Source organism: Triticum aestivum, chromosome 6B (assembly GCF_018294505.1).
Source record: "Triticum aestivum cultivar Chinese Spring chromosome 6B, IWGSC CS RefSeq v2.1, whole genome shotgun sequence".
NCBI lineage: Eukaryota > Viridiplantae > Streptophyta > Magnoliopsida > Poales > Poaceae > Triticum > Triticum aestivum.
In genome coordinates, this window is record NC_057810.1 from 455060334 (window position 1) to 455075092 (window position 14759).

Below are 14759 nucleotides of genomic sequence, written 5' to 3' on the forward strand. Positions count from 1 at the left end.
CTACTAGCATAGAAAATTTACTACTCTCCTCATAAGCAAAATTCTTCTCATGAATAGCAGTGGGAGCAAACTCAACAAAATAACTATCATATGATTTAAAATTAGGATCAAGATGACAAGTTTCATGGTTATCATTATTCTTTAAAGCATACGTGTCATCACAATAATAATCATAGATAGGAGGCATGCTTTCATCATAGTAAATTTTCTCATCAAAGCTTGGGGGACAAAAAATATCATCTTCATCAAACATAGCTTCCCCAAGCTTGTGGCTTTGCATATAATTAGCATCATGGATATTCAAGGAATTCGTACTAACAACATTGCAATCATGCTCATCATTCAAATATTTAGTGCCAAACAATTTAGAGATTTCTTCTTCTAGCACTTGAGCACAATTATCCTTTCCATCATACTCACGAAACATATTAAAAAGGTGAAGTGTATGAGACAAACTTAACTCCATTTTTTTTGTAATTTTCTTTTATAAACTAGACTAGTGCTAAAACAAGAAACAAAAAGATTCAATTGCAAGATCTAAAGATATACCTTCATGCGCTAACCTCCCCAGCAACGGCGCTAGAAAAGAGCTTGATTTCTACTACACAACCTTCTTCTTGTAGACGTTGTTGGGCCTACAAGTGCACAGGTTTGTAGGACAGTAGCAAATTTCCCTCAAGTGGATGACCTAAGGTTTATCAATCTGTAGGAGGCATAGGATGAAGATGGTCTCTCTCAAACAACCCTGCAACCAAATAACAAAGAGTCTCTTGTGTCCCCAACACACCCAATACAATGGCAAATTGCATAGGTGCACTAGTTCGGCGAAGGGATGGTGATACAAGTGCAAAATAGATAGTAGATATAGGTTTTTGTAAACTGAAATAATAAAAACAGCAAGGTAACTAATGATAAAAGTGAGCGTAAACGGTATTGCAATGATAGGAAACAAGGCCTAGGGTTCATACTTTCACTAGTGCAAGTTCTCTCAACAATAATAACATAGATAGATAATATAACAAGCCCTCAACATGCAACAAAGAGTCACTCCAAAGCTACTAATAGCGAAGAACAAACGTAGAGATTATGGTAGGGTACGAAACCACCTCAAAGTTATTCTTTCGGATCAATCTATAAAAGAGTTTGTACTAGAATAACACCTTAAGATACAAATCAACCAAAACCCTAATGTCACTTAGATACTCCATTGTCACCTCAAGTATCCGTGTGCATGATTATACGATATGCATCACATAATCTCATATTCATCCAACCAACACAAAGTACTTCAAAGAGTGCCCCAAAGTTTCTATCGGAGAGTCAAGAACGTGTGCCAACCCCTATGCATAGGTTCCCAATGTCACGAAACCCGCAAGTTGATCACCAAAACATACATCAAGTGGCACATGATATCCCATTGTCACCACAGATAATCACGGCAAGACATACATCAAGTGTTCTCATAAAAGACTCAATCCGATAAGATAACTTCAAAGGGGAAACTCAATTCATCACAAGAGAGTAGAGGGGGAGACACATCATAAGATCCAACTACAATAGCAAAGCTCGGGATACATCAAGATCGTGCCATAGATGGAACACGAGAGAGAACACGAGAGAGAGAGAGAGAGAGAGAGAGAGAGAGAGAGAGAGAGAGAGATCAAACACATAGCTACTGGTACATACCCTTAGCCTCGAGGGTGAACTACTCCCTCCTCGTCATGGATAGCACCGGGATGATGAAGATGGCCACCGGTGATGGGATCCCCCTCCGGCAGGGCACCGGAACAGGCTCCCGAGAGGTTTTTGGTGGCTACAAAGGCTTGCGGCGGCGGAACTCCCGGTCTATCTTCTGTTCTGGAAGTTTTAGGGTACGAGAGTATATATGGGTGCAGGGGGTACGTCGGAGGAGCTACGGGGGCCCCACGAGGCAGGGGGCGCGCCCGGGGGGGTGGGCGCGCCCCCCACCCTCGTGAGCACCTCCCGTATCTCCTGACGTGCACTCCAAGTCCATCGGGTGGCTTTCCTTCCAAAAATAACTTCTCCAGTTGATTTCGTTCCGTTTTGACTTCGCCTGATATTCCTTTTCCTCAAAACACTGAAATAGGCATAAAACAGCAAATCTGGGCTGGGCCTCCGGTTAATAGGTTAGTCCCAAAAATAATATAAAAGTGGATAATAAAGCCCAATATTGCCCAAATCAGTAGATAAAGTAGCATGGAGCAATCAAAAATTATAGATACGTTCGAGACGTATCACTTAGCAATAGAGAAATAAAACTAATATTACAGAAAACCGTTAATAGGTCCCGAAAGAATTGGTATAAAAAATTAGATGATGCACTTTCAGCCTATAGAATAGCTTACAAAAATCATATGGGTATGTCTCTGTATAAAATGGTTTATGGAAAAGCTTATCATTTGCCTCTAGAGTTAGAACATAAAGCATATTGGGCAATAAAAGAACTCAACTATGATTTCAAACTTGCCAGAGAAAAGAGGTTATTTGATATTAGCTCACTAGATGAATGGAGAACCCAAGCTTATGAAAATGCCAAATTATTCAAACAAAAAGTTAAAAGATGGCATGACAAAAGAATCCAAAAGATAGAATTCATGGTTGGAGAATATGTTCTTCTGTACAACTCTCGTTTCAGATTCTTTGCAGGAAAACTTCTCTCTAAATGGGAAGGACCATATATCATTGATACGTCTCCAACGTATCTATAATTTTTTATTGTTCCATTTTGTTATATTATCATTCTTGAATGTTTTACAATCATTTTATAGTCATTTTATATCATTTTTTATACTAACCTATTGACATAGTGCCCAGTGTCAGTAGCTGTTTTCTGCATGTTTTTTACATTGCGGGAAATCAATACCAAACGGAGTCCAAATGCAGCGGAAATTTTTGAGGAATTTTTTTGGGCCAGAAGACATCCAGTGGGCCAGGAAAGCACCTGGGGGTGCTTCGAGAAGAGCACAACCCACCTGGGCGTGCTTGGAGGCCCAAGCGCGCCCAGGCGGGTTGTCCCCACCTTGGGTGCCCCCTCAACCGCCTCTTTTCCCTATAAATACCCCAATATTCCAGAAACCCTAGGGGAGTCGACAAAAATCAATTCCAGCCGCCGCAGAGTCCAGAAACACCAGATCCAATCTAGACACCATCACGGAGGGGTTCACCACTTCCATTGGTGCCTCTCTGATGATGCGTGAGTAGTTCTTTGTAGACCTACGGGTCCATAGTTAGTAGCTAGATGGCTTCCTCTCTCTCTCTCTCTCTCTCTCTCTCTCTTGATTATCAATACAATGGTCTGTTGGAGATCCATATGATGTAAGCCTTTTTGCGGTGTGTTTGTTGGGATCCGATTAACTTTGAGTTTATGATCAGATCTATGTTTTTATCCATGAAAGTTATTTGAGTCTACTTTGATCTCTTATATGCATGATTGATTATAGCCTTGTATTTCTTCTCTGATATTTGGGTTTTGTTTGGCCAACTTGATCTATTTATCTTGCAATGGGAAGAGGTGCTTTGTGATGGGTTCGATCTTACGGTGCTTGACCCCAGTGACAGAAAGGGAAACTACACTTATGTATTGTTGCTATTAAGGATAACAAGATGGGGTCTATTTCTACATCATGTCATCGTTCTTATTGCATTACTCCGTTTCTCCATGAACATAATACACTAGATGCATGCTGGATAGCGGTCGATGTGTGGAGTAATAGTAGTAGATGCAGGCAGGAGTCGGTCTACTAATCTTAGACGTGATGCCTATATAATGATCATTGCCTGGATATTGTCATGATTATTTGAAGTTCTATCAATTGCCCAACAGTAATTGTTTTCCCACCGTTTGCTATTTTTCTCGAGAGAAGCCACTAGTGAAACCTACGGCCCCCGGGTCTCTTTTCATCATATTTGCCTTTGCGATCTATTTTCATTTGCATTTATTTTCAGATCTATTAAACCAAAAATACAAAAATACCTTGCTGCAATTTATTTGTTCTGCGATCTATTTATCCTATCTACCACTTTTACCTCACATTATTTGCCTATCTAGAGGCGCCGTACCCGAAAGGGATTGAGAACCCCTTTTACACGTCGGGTTGCGAGTATTTGTTATCTGTGTGCAGGTGTTGTTCCCGTGGTGTGAGGAGGTTCTCCTACTGGTTCGATAACCTTGGTCTCATCACTGAGGGAAATACCTACCGTTGGTATACTGCATCATCCCTTCCTCTTTGAGGAAATACCGACGTAGTTCTAGCAGACATCAAAATGAATTTCTGGCGCCGTTGCCGGGGAGGATCTTCAACATCAACCAGGTTCCTAATCACAAATCTCATCTCCTCACAATTTACATTATTTGCCATTTGCCTCTCGTTTTCCTCTCCCCCACCCTCTTTTATTCGCCCTCTTTTTCGTCCTCTTTTTCATTCACCATTTTTCACGTCAGATCTGTTTTTCGTGTGCAAACTTGTTGATCACTTTTTGTCGCTATGGATATTTCTTCCTCTATTGCATGCACCCCCAAGAACGAGGTTCTCAACTTTAAACAAAGGGGAGGAGAGAATTTAAAAGGTGCATGGTATAAGATTTGCAATGCTCATAATAGATCTATCCGTAAGCAATCTACCGTTGTTCTTATTCGTTGTTTTTATGTGGGCATTACCACTTGGTATAGATTCGTCCTTGATATGATTACCGGTGGGAATTTCTTGATGTGTCATTCTCTTGATGCTTTTAACACTTTGGGAAATTTAGTGGGTTCACCACCACTCGTGATCAATGAAACAATACTGACTCTAGAGCATGTCATGGAAAGACTTGATGCTATTGAAAAGAAAATGCTTACCATAGACCATATTGAAAACTTGGATAGAAAAATGCAAAGTTATGCTACTAAAATTGGGTCAAAAGCGGGAGACTTTTTAAGTTGTTAAAAAAAAGGGAACTATAATTCATGAAAGAATCGGAGAGAGCCCGTCTAGGATTGATAAACTGGAAGAAATTTTTTCTAATCTAGGTACGGCTTTTGCTTCCCTAAAACTCCCGTGAAAATTAGTAAGACTACTCAAGTCACTAAAAACAAAGGTGCAACTTCTAGCAATGATAAAGGAGATCTTAAGATGATTGGTATTCATCCCATCTTTATTGAAGTCATAAGAGACCCTTTTTGCAAAAATAAGTTTTTCAATCTTGTGCCTAGAAGTATTGTTGTTGAGAATTTATATGCAAAATCCTTAGAAAATCCCAAGTGTTCGATCAAATAATTGGAGGAGAAGGATGACAAAACTTAGATCCTACACGTTATGCCTAGCTAGGGGCGTAAAACGACAGCGCTCGTTGGGAGGAAACCCAATGAATAAAAATTATTTTTGCTTTTTGCTTTCTGTTCTTGTGTGTTAGCAAAATTATGCTACTGTTATGATTGTGTTTTTGTGGTTTAAATTAGTGTTTGTGCCAAGCAAGGCCTTTGGGTTGATTTGGGTAAAAGTTGATTTGATTTTGCTGAAAAACAGGAACTTATGAACTCACGAAAATAGTTTTCGTAAATCACAGAAATGTGCTTTTGAGTTTATTATTTTTGCAGAATATTAATATACAAATTACTCAGGTTTTCCTAATTTCTCAAGATTTTTGGAGTTACAGAAGTATTCGAAATATCCAGATTGCTACAGACTATTCTGTTTTTTGACAGATTCTGTTTTCTTTGCGTTGTGTGCTTGTTTTGATGATTCTATTGTTTTCTTTGATGAGTTTTTGCCATAGAAAAGTTGGAATACAGTAGATATAATACGAAAACAAAATAATAATAGGTTTGCAACAGTACTTGTAGTAATGGTTTGCTTTCTTATACTAACGGATCTCATGAAGGTTTTGTTGGGCTTTGTGTGATTGAAGTTTTCAAGTTTTGGGTGATCTTACGATGGATGAAGGAATAAGGATTAGCAAAAGGCTAAGCTTGGGGATGCCCGAGGCACCCCAAGATAATATTCAAAGAAGTAGCAAGCAACTAAGCTCGGGGATGCCCCCGAGTGGCATCCCCATTTTCTTTTAACAACCATCGGTATTTTACTTAAAGCTATATTTTTATTAATCACATATTATGAGTTTTGCTTGGAGCGTCTTGTATGATATGAGTATTTGCTTGTTTTACTTTGTGTTTTAAGTGTTGAATCCTTGCTGAACACACCTTTTTGAGAGAGCCAAAAATTATGCTATGCTTGCTCCTATGCTTAACTTAAATTTTTAGAGCCATGGATTTGCTCTAGTGCTTCACTTATATCTTTTTTAGCACGGTGTGCTTTGTTATTTTTGAAGAAATTCTCTCATGCTTCACCTAGATTTATTTAGGAGTTAGTAAAATTTCCAGACATTCTCTCTTGCTTCACTTAGATTATTTGAGAGAAAGAAAAATTATTCTCATGTTCTTTACTTATATTTGTTTGAGATTGTCAAAAGCAACATATGAAAATAGTCCCAAAGTGATAGATATCTAAGGAGGATATAATAAAAACTTTCATGAAGATCATTGGACAAAATAAACTTGATTCTTAGTAATGGTTTTGAGATATGACGACAATGTATTGTTGCTATTAAGGATAACAAGATTGGGTCTTGTCTACATCATGTCAACGTTCTTATTGCATTACTCCATTTCTCCATGAACTTAATACACTAGATGCATGCTGGATAGCGGTTGATGTTTGGAGTAATAGTAGTAGATGCAGGCAGGAGTCGGTCTACTAATCTTGGACGTGATGCCTATATAATGATCATTGCCTGGATATCGTCATGATTATTTGAAGTTCTATCAATTGCCCAACAGCAATTGTTTTCCCACCGTTTGCTATTTTTCTCGAGAGAAGCAACTAGTGAAACATACGGGCCCCGGGTCTCTTTTCATCATATTTTCCTTTGAGATCTATTTTGCTTTGCATTTATTTTTAGATCTATTAAACCAAAAATACAAAATACCTTGCTGCAATTTATTTGTTCCGCAATCTATTTATCCCGTCTACCACTTTTACCTCACATTATTTCCCTATCTAGAGGCGCCGTACCCGAAAGGGAATAACAACCCTTTTACACATCGGGTTGCGCGTATTTGTTATCTGTGTGTGCAGGCGATGTTTACGTGGTGTGAGGAGGTTCGATAACCTTGGTCTTATCACTAAGGGAAATACCTACTGTCGCTATACTGCATCATTCCTTCCTCTTTGGGGAAATACCAACGTAGTTCTGGCAGACAACAATCATCGGGGAGGAATCGATCTGGAGCCATTAAAATAAATAATGCCGAAGGTACTAACCCGAAGGTGGTCAATGGGCAAAGAATGAAACACTATATCTTAGGTACACCTATTAATGTTGAAAGTAATATTATTCAAACCATGACACCTGAGGAACACACAAAAGAAACCTCCAGAACACTCTAGAATAACTGAAAAAGAGGAGGTACGTGATACGGTACGTAAACGAACTGTGAAAAATCCACAAAAATATTTTCTATCAGTGTTGGAATATTTTGAAAAATAGGAAAATAAGAAACAACCAGGAACGCACCCGAGGGGGGCACAAGACACCTGGCGCGCCTAGGTGGGTTGTGCCCACCTCGGGAACCTTCCCGACTCCGTTTTCCTCCCATTTGCTTGTTTTCCAAGATAAAAAATCTTTATATACCCCCCAAACGTATTGAACACCGTATCACGGAGAAATCTTCTATTCTTCTTTCTTGTTGTTTTCTGGCAGATCTAAAAATATGTCATCTCAAGATTCAGAGGAGGGGAGCCCTGTTTCTTACCAGCCTTTGGATAAAAATATCTTTAAGGACACCTATCCCTATATATGGTTCACCGATGAGGAAGATGAAGATGAGCCAGTCCCTCCTCGGTTCGAGCAAGAAAGCAAGGAAGCATTATGCAAGAGAATAAAAAAGCTTGAGGTGGAGAACGAAGAGTTGAGGATAGATAATTTTACTCTCCGACGCAACCTGGAGAAAAAGGATAAGCTCGCTACTACCTCATCACCACCATCATCATGTTCGTCACCAAAGGAGACTTGAGTTCATGGTATGGGCACTCCCCTTGGATTATGCCAAGCTTGGGGAGATGTACCGCTATCGTATCACCGCCACTATCTTTGCTTTATCTATTTTAGTTCGATCTTTAGTTATCTTATGACTTAGTTGAATAAAAGTTCAGTTTGATCTTTTCTTTTCAAGTGTTTGCTTAGTGATCTATCTATCGATGTAATCGTGTGCGAGAAATATAATAAACAGTATTTTGAGTCTTGTTTCTTTTTTTAATGTTTTAGTAGAAGAAAAAGGAAATTAATGAATAAGATCATATGCTAATCTAATGGCAAGTAATGACATCACATAAGGAAAAGTATAAGTGGTAAAATTTATTGGAGATTGACAAACATAGCATTCGTCAATGATGCAACTCATGAAAAAATTAATAAGGGAAGAGAATATTCACATGCAAATACACTATCTTGGACATATTTTATGATTGTGAACCCCCATTAAATTTTTTGTGTCAAAACAGTTGACGTTGGACAAGGAAGACAACTAATGTTTTATGTTTGTTCATATTCACATAGAAGTTATATTGTCATAGACCCTTTAACATGTGGTGCTTGCTCAATATCTTTTATAGCCAAAAATTCCGCACTAAGTCGAGATACTACTTGTGCATCCAAAAATCCTTAACCCAAATCTTATTTTGGGAGTCCACCATACCTAAGATCCTTCAAGAAGTTGTCATCGGTGCAATAAGGCAATAAAAATTGCTTCTAAATGTGTTGGATCATTTAGTGTAAGAGAAAATTGAGCGTTGTACGAACTTATGATGGAAAAGAAAAAAAGCAACAGACTGCATAATAAAGGTTACTATCATAAGGGGCAATATAACATGACGTTCTTTTGCATTAAGGTATTTGGCATACAAACAAATAAACGCATGACAACCTCTACTTCCGAAGATCATCATTGATGGCCTTTCAGAACCCATGCTCTTGCTCAAGATTCAACTTTCGAAGCGTAACTTCTCATGAGTTTTTCAAAGTTCTTGATGATATTATAAAGTAGTTTCATGAGCTAACTTAAGAGTGTTTAGTCCTGTAGTTAGAAGCTCAATCTCCTTCTGATCATTGTCATTCGTTTTATCTTGATTATCATGATTAATTGACGTTTCATCATAGTATTCATCGCTACAGTTGTCAACAAGTAAATCATCATCACCTAGCAAGCCATGAAGCATCTACCAATTCCTTCATTTGGTGAATCAAATATGTCATAGGAGTTGGTTGACACAAGTGCTAGACCGGCAACACCTTCATCGTGAGTATATTCGGAGTCGGAGTGATAACTTCTCTCGGAGTGGTGGTCGGAGTCGGAGCCGGATACCCATTCACCAACATGAGCTTGATGTCTTCGTTTTGTGTAGCTCCTTGATGACTTGTCCTTCCTTTCCGAATCCTTACTTCTTTGAGAGGTTCTTCGTTCATAGCGATCATCTCTACTCCTTCTCTCTCTTGGTGGTGATTCTTCCCTTTTGCTTCTTCTTTTAGGTGAGTCTTCTCTTCTTTTGTAGGGAGCCATACACTCATTGGAGTAGTGTCTGGGTCTTCCACAATTTCGCTCACGACTAGAAGAACTTTTGTCATTGTAGGACCTTGACTTGGAACTTCTTTCCTTGCTTCTACTCTTGTAGAATTTGTTGAAGTTCTTCACCATTAAGCTCAATTCTTCATTGAAGGCTTGTTTATAATTTGATGATGTAGGAGCATCACATGAGGCTTTGTAAGCACCACTAGACTTGTTGTGAAGCTCTTCTTTGTCCTTGAGTGACATCTCATGAGCAACAATTCTTACAATGACTTCGGTTGGCTTGAGTTCTTTGGAATTTAGCATCATTTGGATCAATGTGCACACAGTATCATATTTTCCATCCAAGGCCCTCAAGGTCTTCTTTATGATGAATTTGTCGGCCATCTCTTCACTTCCTAAGCCGGCAATCTCATTTGTGATGAGAGAAAGCCTAGAGTACATTTCGGCAACACCTTCACCATCCTTCATTTTGAACTTGTCAAGTTGACTTTGATGCACATCCAACTTGGATTCCTTGAAGGAGTTGGTACCTTCGTGCATATCAATCAAAGTATCCCAAATTTCCTTTGCATTCTCAATACGGCTGATTTTGTTGAATTCTTCGGGGCACAATCCATTGAAGAGGATATCGCAAGCTTGAGCATTGTATTGCAGCATCTTCAATTCTTCTGCGGTAGCTTCACGGTTTGGTTCTCTCCCATCAAAGAATTCACCTTGCAAGCCAATACAAACAATAGCCCAAACGGCGGGGTTATGTCCAAGAATATGCATTTTCATCTTATGTTTCCAACTAGCAAAATTAGTACCATCAAAGTAAGGACCTCTACGGTGGTAATTTCCCTCACTAGACGTCATACTCTCCTAGGTTGTGAAACCAAGGCTATGATCACCAAAGCTATGGAAATCAAGGAAAATGGAGACCAAAGCTCTGATACCACTTGTAGGATCGGAAGTATGTCTAGAGGGGGGTGATTAGACTACTTGACCAAATAAAAGCTTAACCTTTTCCCAATTTTAGTTCTTGGATGATTTTAGCAACTTAGCACAAGTCAAGCAATCTCAATACAATTCAAGCAAGCATGCAAAGAGTATATGGGCAGCGGAAAGTAAAGCATGCAACTTTCAAGAAAGTAAATTGGGGAGTTCGGAGGGAGCAAACGCAATGTCACTACAAGAAATATGTCAACTTGTGACCACCACTATTGGTCACTGAAAGGTCGTGTTTTTTCATTTGCGGCCTTTTTGTGACCAAAAACAGAAGGTCAAAAGCTGGCGGTCGTAAACTGACTATAGCGACCTTTCTTCTTGAATGGTCAAAGACGTTTATGACCAAAATATGTCCACTGTGGCGTTTTGGTCACTAGCAACCTCCCCAGGCCACGTAGGCATCCAGCATGGCAAGCTGATGTGGCACAAGATTCAGCCCGGTCCAATTCGGTTTTCTACATGGGCCTATCCCAACAATTCGGCCTTTCTATATTTTTCCCCTGTGCTTTTATTAGCTACATGGGCCTGGCCCAAGAATTCGGCCTTTTTATTTTCTAGGCCATGGCCTTTTTTATTTTGTTTTTTCCAAAATATGAGCCCACTAGTGAGATGGGACCTAGTTGTCAGGTTCTAACAAGTGGGTCCCAGTTGTCAGTGTTATATTCTTCAGATCTCAATTTTCCAGTAAATAAATAACAATATTTAAATCCGAACAGAGAGAAAACAAAATGCTTCAAACAGAGCATGACTAATCAGGAAAAATATGGTACACATCATGAATACAATCAGAAAGAGCCAAACTTGGCACATTATTACAATCAAACTTGTTCACCCTGGTAACACGGCAAGGATGGTTCATCCTGGTAACACATTATTACAGAAAAATATGGTTCACATCAAGTTTACAATAAAAAAATGTTCAATCGGGTAATACAACTATCACAGTATAACTAGCTCCAATGCTTCTCCCAACTTGTTCATCCTGGACCTCACGACAAAACATGAATGAAGGCCAGCATCTGCAAGTTATCAAGAAAAATGGTTAGAACAAGCAAAATGCGACATTTTTACCATTTAAGCATAGAAGAACAGGGTCAACAACATTTTGATCTTTGAAAATGAACCAGGATTTCAATCTTTGAACAGCAAAAAATTGATACAGTAGATCATTTGCAGTTTAAAACAACCCCTAAGGAGAGACATGTTGACACATTCATTTGGCAACATCTGTAGAAATTGAACCTCATAAACATGCAATGTGGAATTTGTATCTCAAAGAAGTATACATACTTATCAGGTTTAATTAGCACATAAACATGCAATGTGGAATTTGTATCTCAAAGAAGTATACATACTTATCAGGTTTAATTAGCACAGAGAAGCCAAATGCTAGTAACTCATGATTAGTACACAAGACAGGATTCAGCAAAGTAAACAACAAGGTGGCTACAGTACAAAAGTAAGCTCATCACACAGAATAAATGAGTGGAACTACATTACATCCTCTAAATTAGCATGTTCACAAGATTAAAAGTAAGCATAGCATAAGCATATGAGTTTTGTTTGGCATAGTTTGTTCGGTAATTTAGAAAGAGGGGAGATGGGGCACAGAACTTTGAGGCACTGTTATGAGGTAGTGTCTGATGAAGGTTGCCCTTTGGGGCGGCAGCGGTAGCTCCGCCAAATGTAGCAGCAGCACCTCCGACTAGCACAGCGGCAAATACCAAGAAGAATGTCATGACAAAAGCAACACAGAAGGCTTTTGTGATGGCGTACCTGAAAATAGCAGCAGTAGGTTAGTGTGGTTTATGTATATTTGCACAGCACACAGCATAACAGATAAACAAAGGCCAAGAACCCATAGGCGCCAGAAAACAAAAATCTTTTTAGCCTAATTAATAGTACTTCACAGTAGATAAACATTTGTTGATGCTAAAAAAGACAAAGGCGTGTACCATGACATGTCCAGCAAGCCTAACTAATAGTGTCAAACTGTAGCTATAAATAGCACATCAGCAGCAGCATAATACAGTCAATGGTACACTCTGATGTATAGTTGAAACCAAAGGATAAGTCAAACGAAACTGCAAAGAAATAGATGATTTCTCTTCTATAGTTAAAAGTCACTCAACAGGAAAATAATACAATCAATGATACACGTGAATTAGAAATGCCCATTATACACAGCCCGAAATGCCCATTATACACAGCCCGGAGTCTATTCTACAGAAAAACACTAATCAACCAACCAAGTAAAACCTTCTGAAAGTAGATGATCTCTTATCCGTCCTTGATATATTATGACTTCTACTAGAAATGCATTTACTATGAACTGCAACACTATGGTAACCTGTAAGCAACAATGATTACTATCCCTGGTAGATATATACTACACCTCCTGATTTTGATGGACAAACACTCATACATTCATGAAATTTACTGAACATAAGCAACTCATATATATGACATGTTTGTAATGGCAGTTTGGTACTAGTGGCTGTAGAAATATGGAAAGAACACATTCAGGGTTGGAGGTCAGACACTTGCACGCCCATCTCCAAGGTTGGCTGCTAGTGCTCCATTGATTAATATATGAAATTTGAAAGGGGCTAATCTGACCATCAACCTAAACATCCTTAACTACTCTGTAAATACAGTAGCACGAAATCTGGACCTGACCATGGCTGGAACACACACACACACACACACACACACCTCTTACCATGACCTTCCTTCCATGGCGATGGCCTCCTCCTTGACTTGTTCCATGGTGATGGTGATGGCCTGCACAAAGCAACTGCGCAAATTAGATGGGCAAATCCAGAAGAAGAAGAAGAAGAAAAGACGAGGGGAAGGAGGGGGCGTACGTACCTTTGGCTTCGCCGGAGTCGAGGGCCACCACATCAGCAAGCTCGGGTCCCCGCCGAGGAACAGAGAAGAGCTCCATGGGGATGTGGATGGGGATGGGTGGGTGTGGGGCTAGGGTTTCACCCCGGCCATCCATCCATCCGTCCGTCCATGCGTCGGTTGGGGTCGAGCCTCCATGGTCGGCCGGCCTCCCTCGAGGAACTGGTGGACAACAGCACGTCGGTCCCGGTTCCCCATCCATCCATCCAAGCGGTTGAGGAGGACGTTGCTGAAGTGGTGGTCGACCTTGGGAGCGGCCATGGCGAGGGGGGAGTGTGGGTGGTGGATACGAGGTCGGCATTGGGTGGAGGTGGCGGCGTTGGGTGGGGGCGGTGGCGGTGGAGCTTTCCACGGGTGGGAGACGGAGGGATACGGAGGCGGGGCGGTCGGGTGCCTCGATCTAGATCGAGGAGAGGGAGGCCGCGCGCTGGATCTTGCCGGAGGGGGGAGAGGGAGGGAGGAGCAGAGCGTGGGGATATTGTTGGAGGGGAGGGAGGGAGGAGCAGAGCACGACGATTTGGATCAAGGAGAGTGAGGGGATGGGCGGGTGGCGGCGACGCGAGGACGGCGGCCATGGTCGGAGCCGCGGGGGGAATGGGAAGGACCCACCGCGCGGGGATCATGCGCGAGCGGGAGAGGATGAGGGGGGGAGTGAGGCTGGCGGCGAGATTGGATCTGGGGAGGGGATAGGGTTTGGGTGGTTGGAGGGGATGAGGGGGGAGAAGGGGGCAGCGACGATGGATCTGGGGAGGGGATAGGGTTTGGGTGGTTGTGCTGCCCCGGGGGTGGGGGTTCTTTTTCTTTCTTTCTATTTTTTTCTTTAGATAAATGGTATGGATGGATGGATGGATGGATGGATGGATGGATATCCATGGCACAAACATTTCAACCAATAAGAACAAAGCTTATGTAATTGTGTTTTCCTATTTGTTTCTCTTGTATTTTTTGCACGAGGGTGCATTTTAGAATGGCATAATTTGTTCAAAATATATCATACTTTGCATTAGGATGCATATTGGAATGGCAAACAATGTTGCCTAAGGAAATATTCATCTTCTTTGGACGAAAAAATCATTTTCCATTTTTTGAGTGCCCCAAATGAGGTTTTTTTGTGAAGAACCTACCAAATAATTGTTGCAAAATTGGACCAAATCATTTTTGTAAAATACTAGTCCATATTTAATTCACAATTGACCAAATGGTTGGGTGTAAAAAGCTTTGATCCACCTCTCGTGAAAAA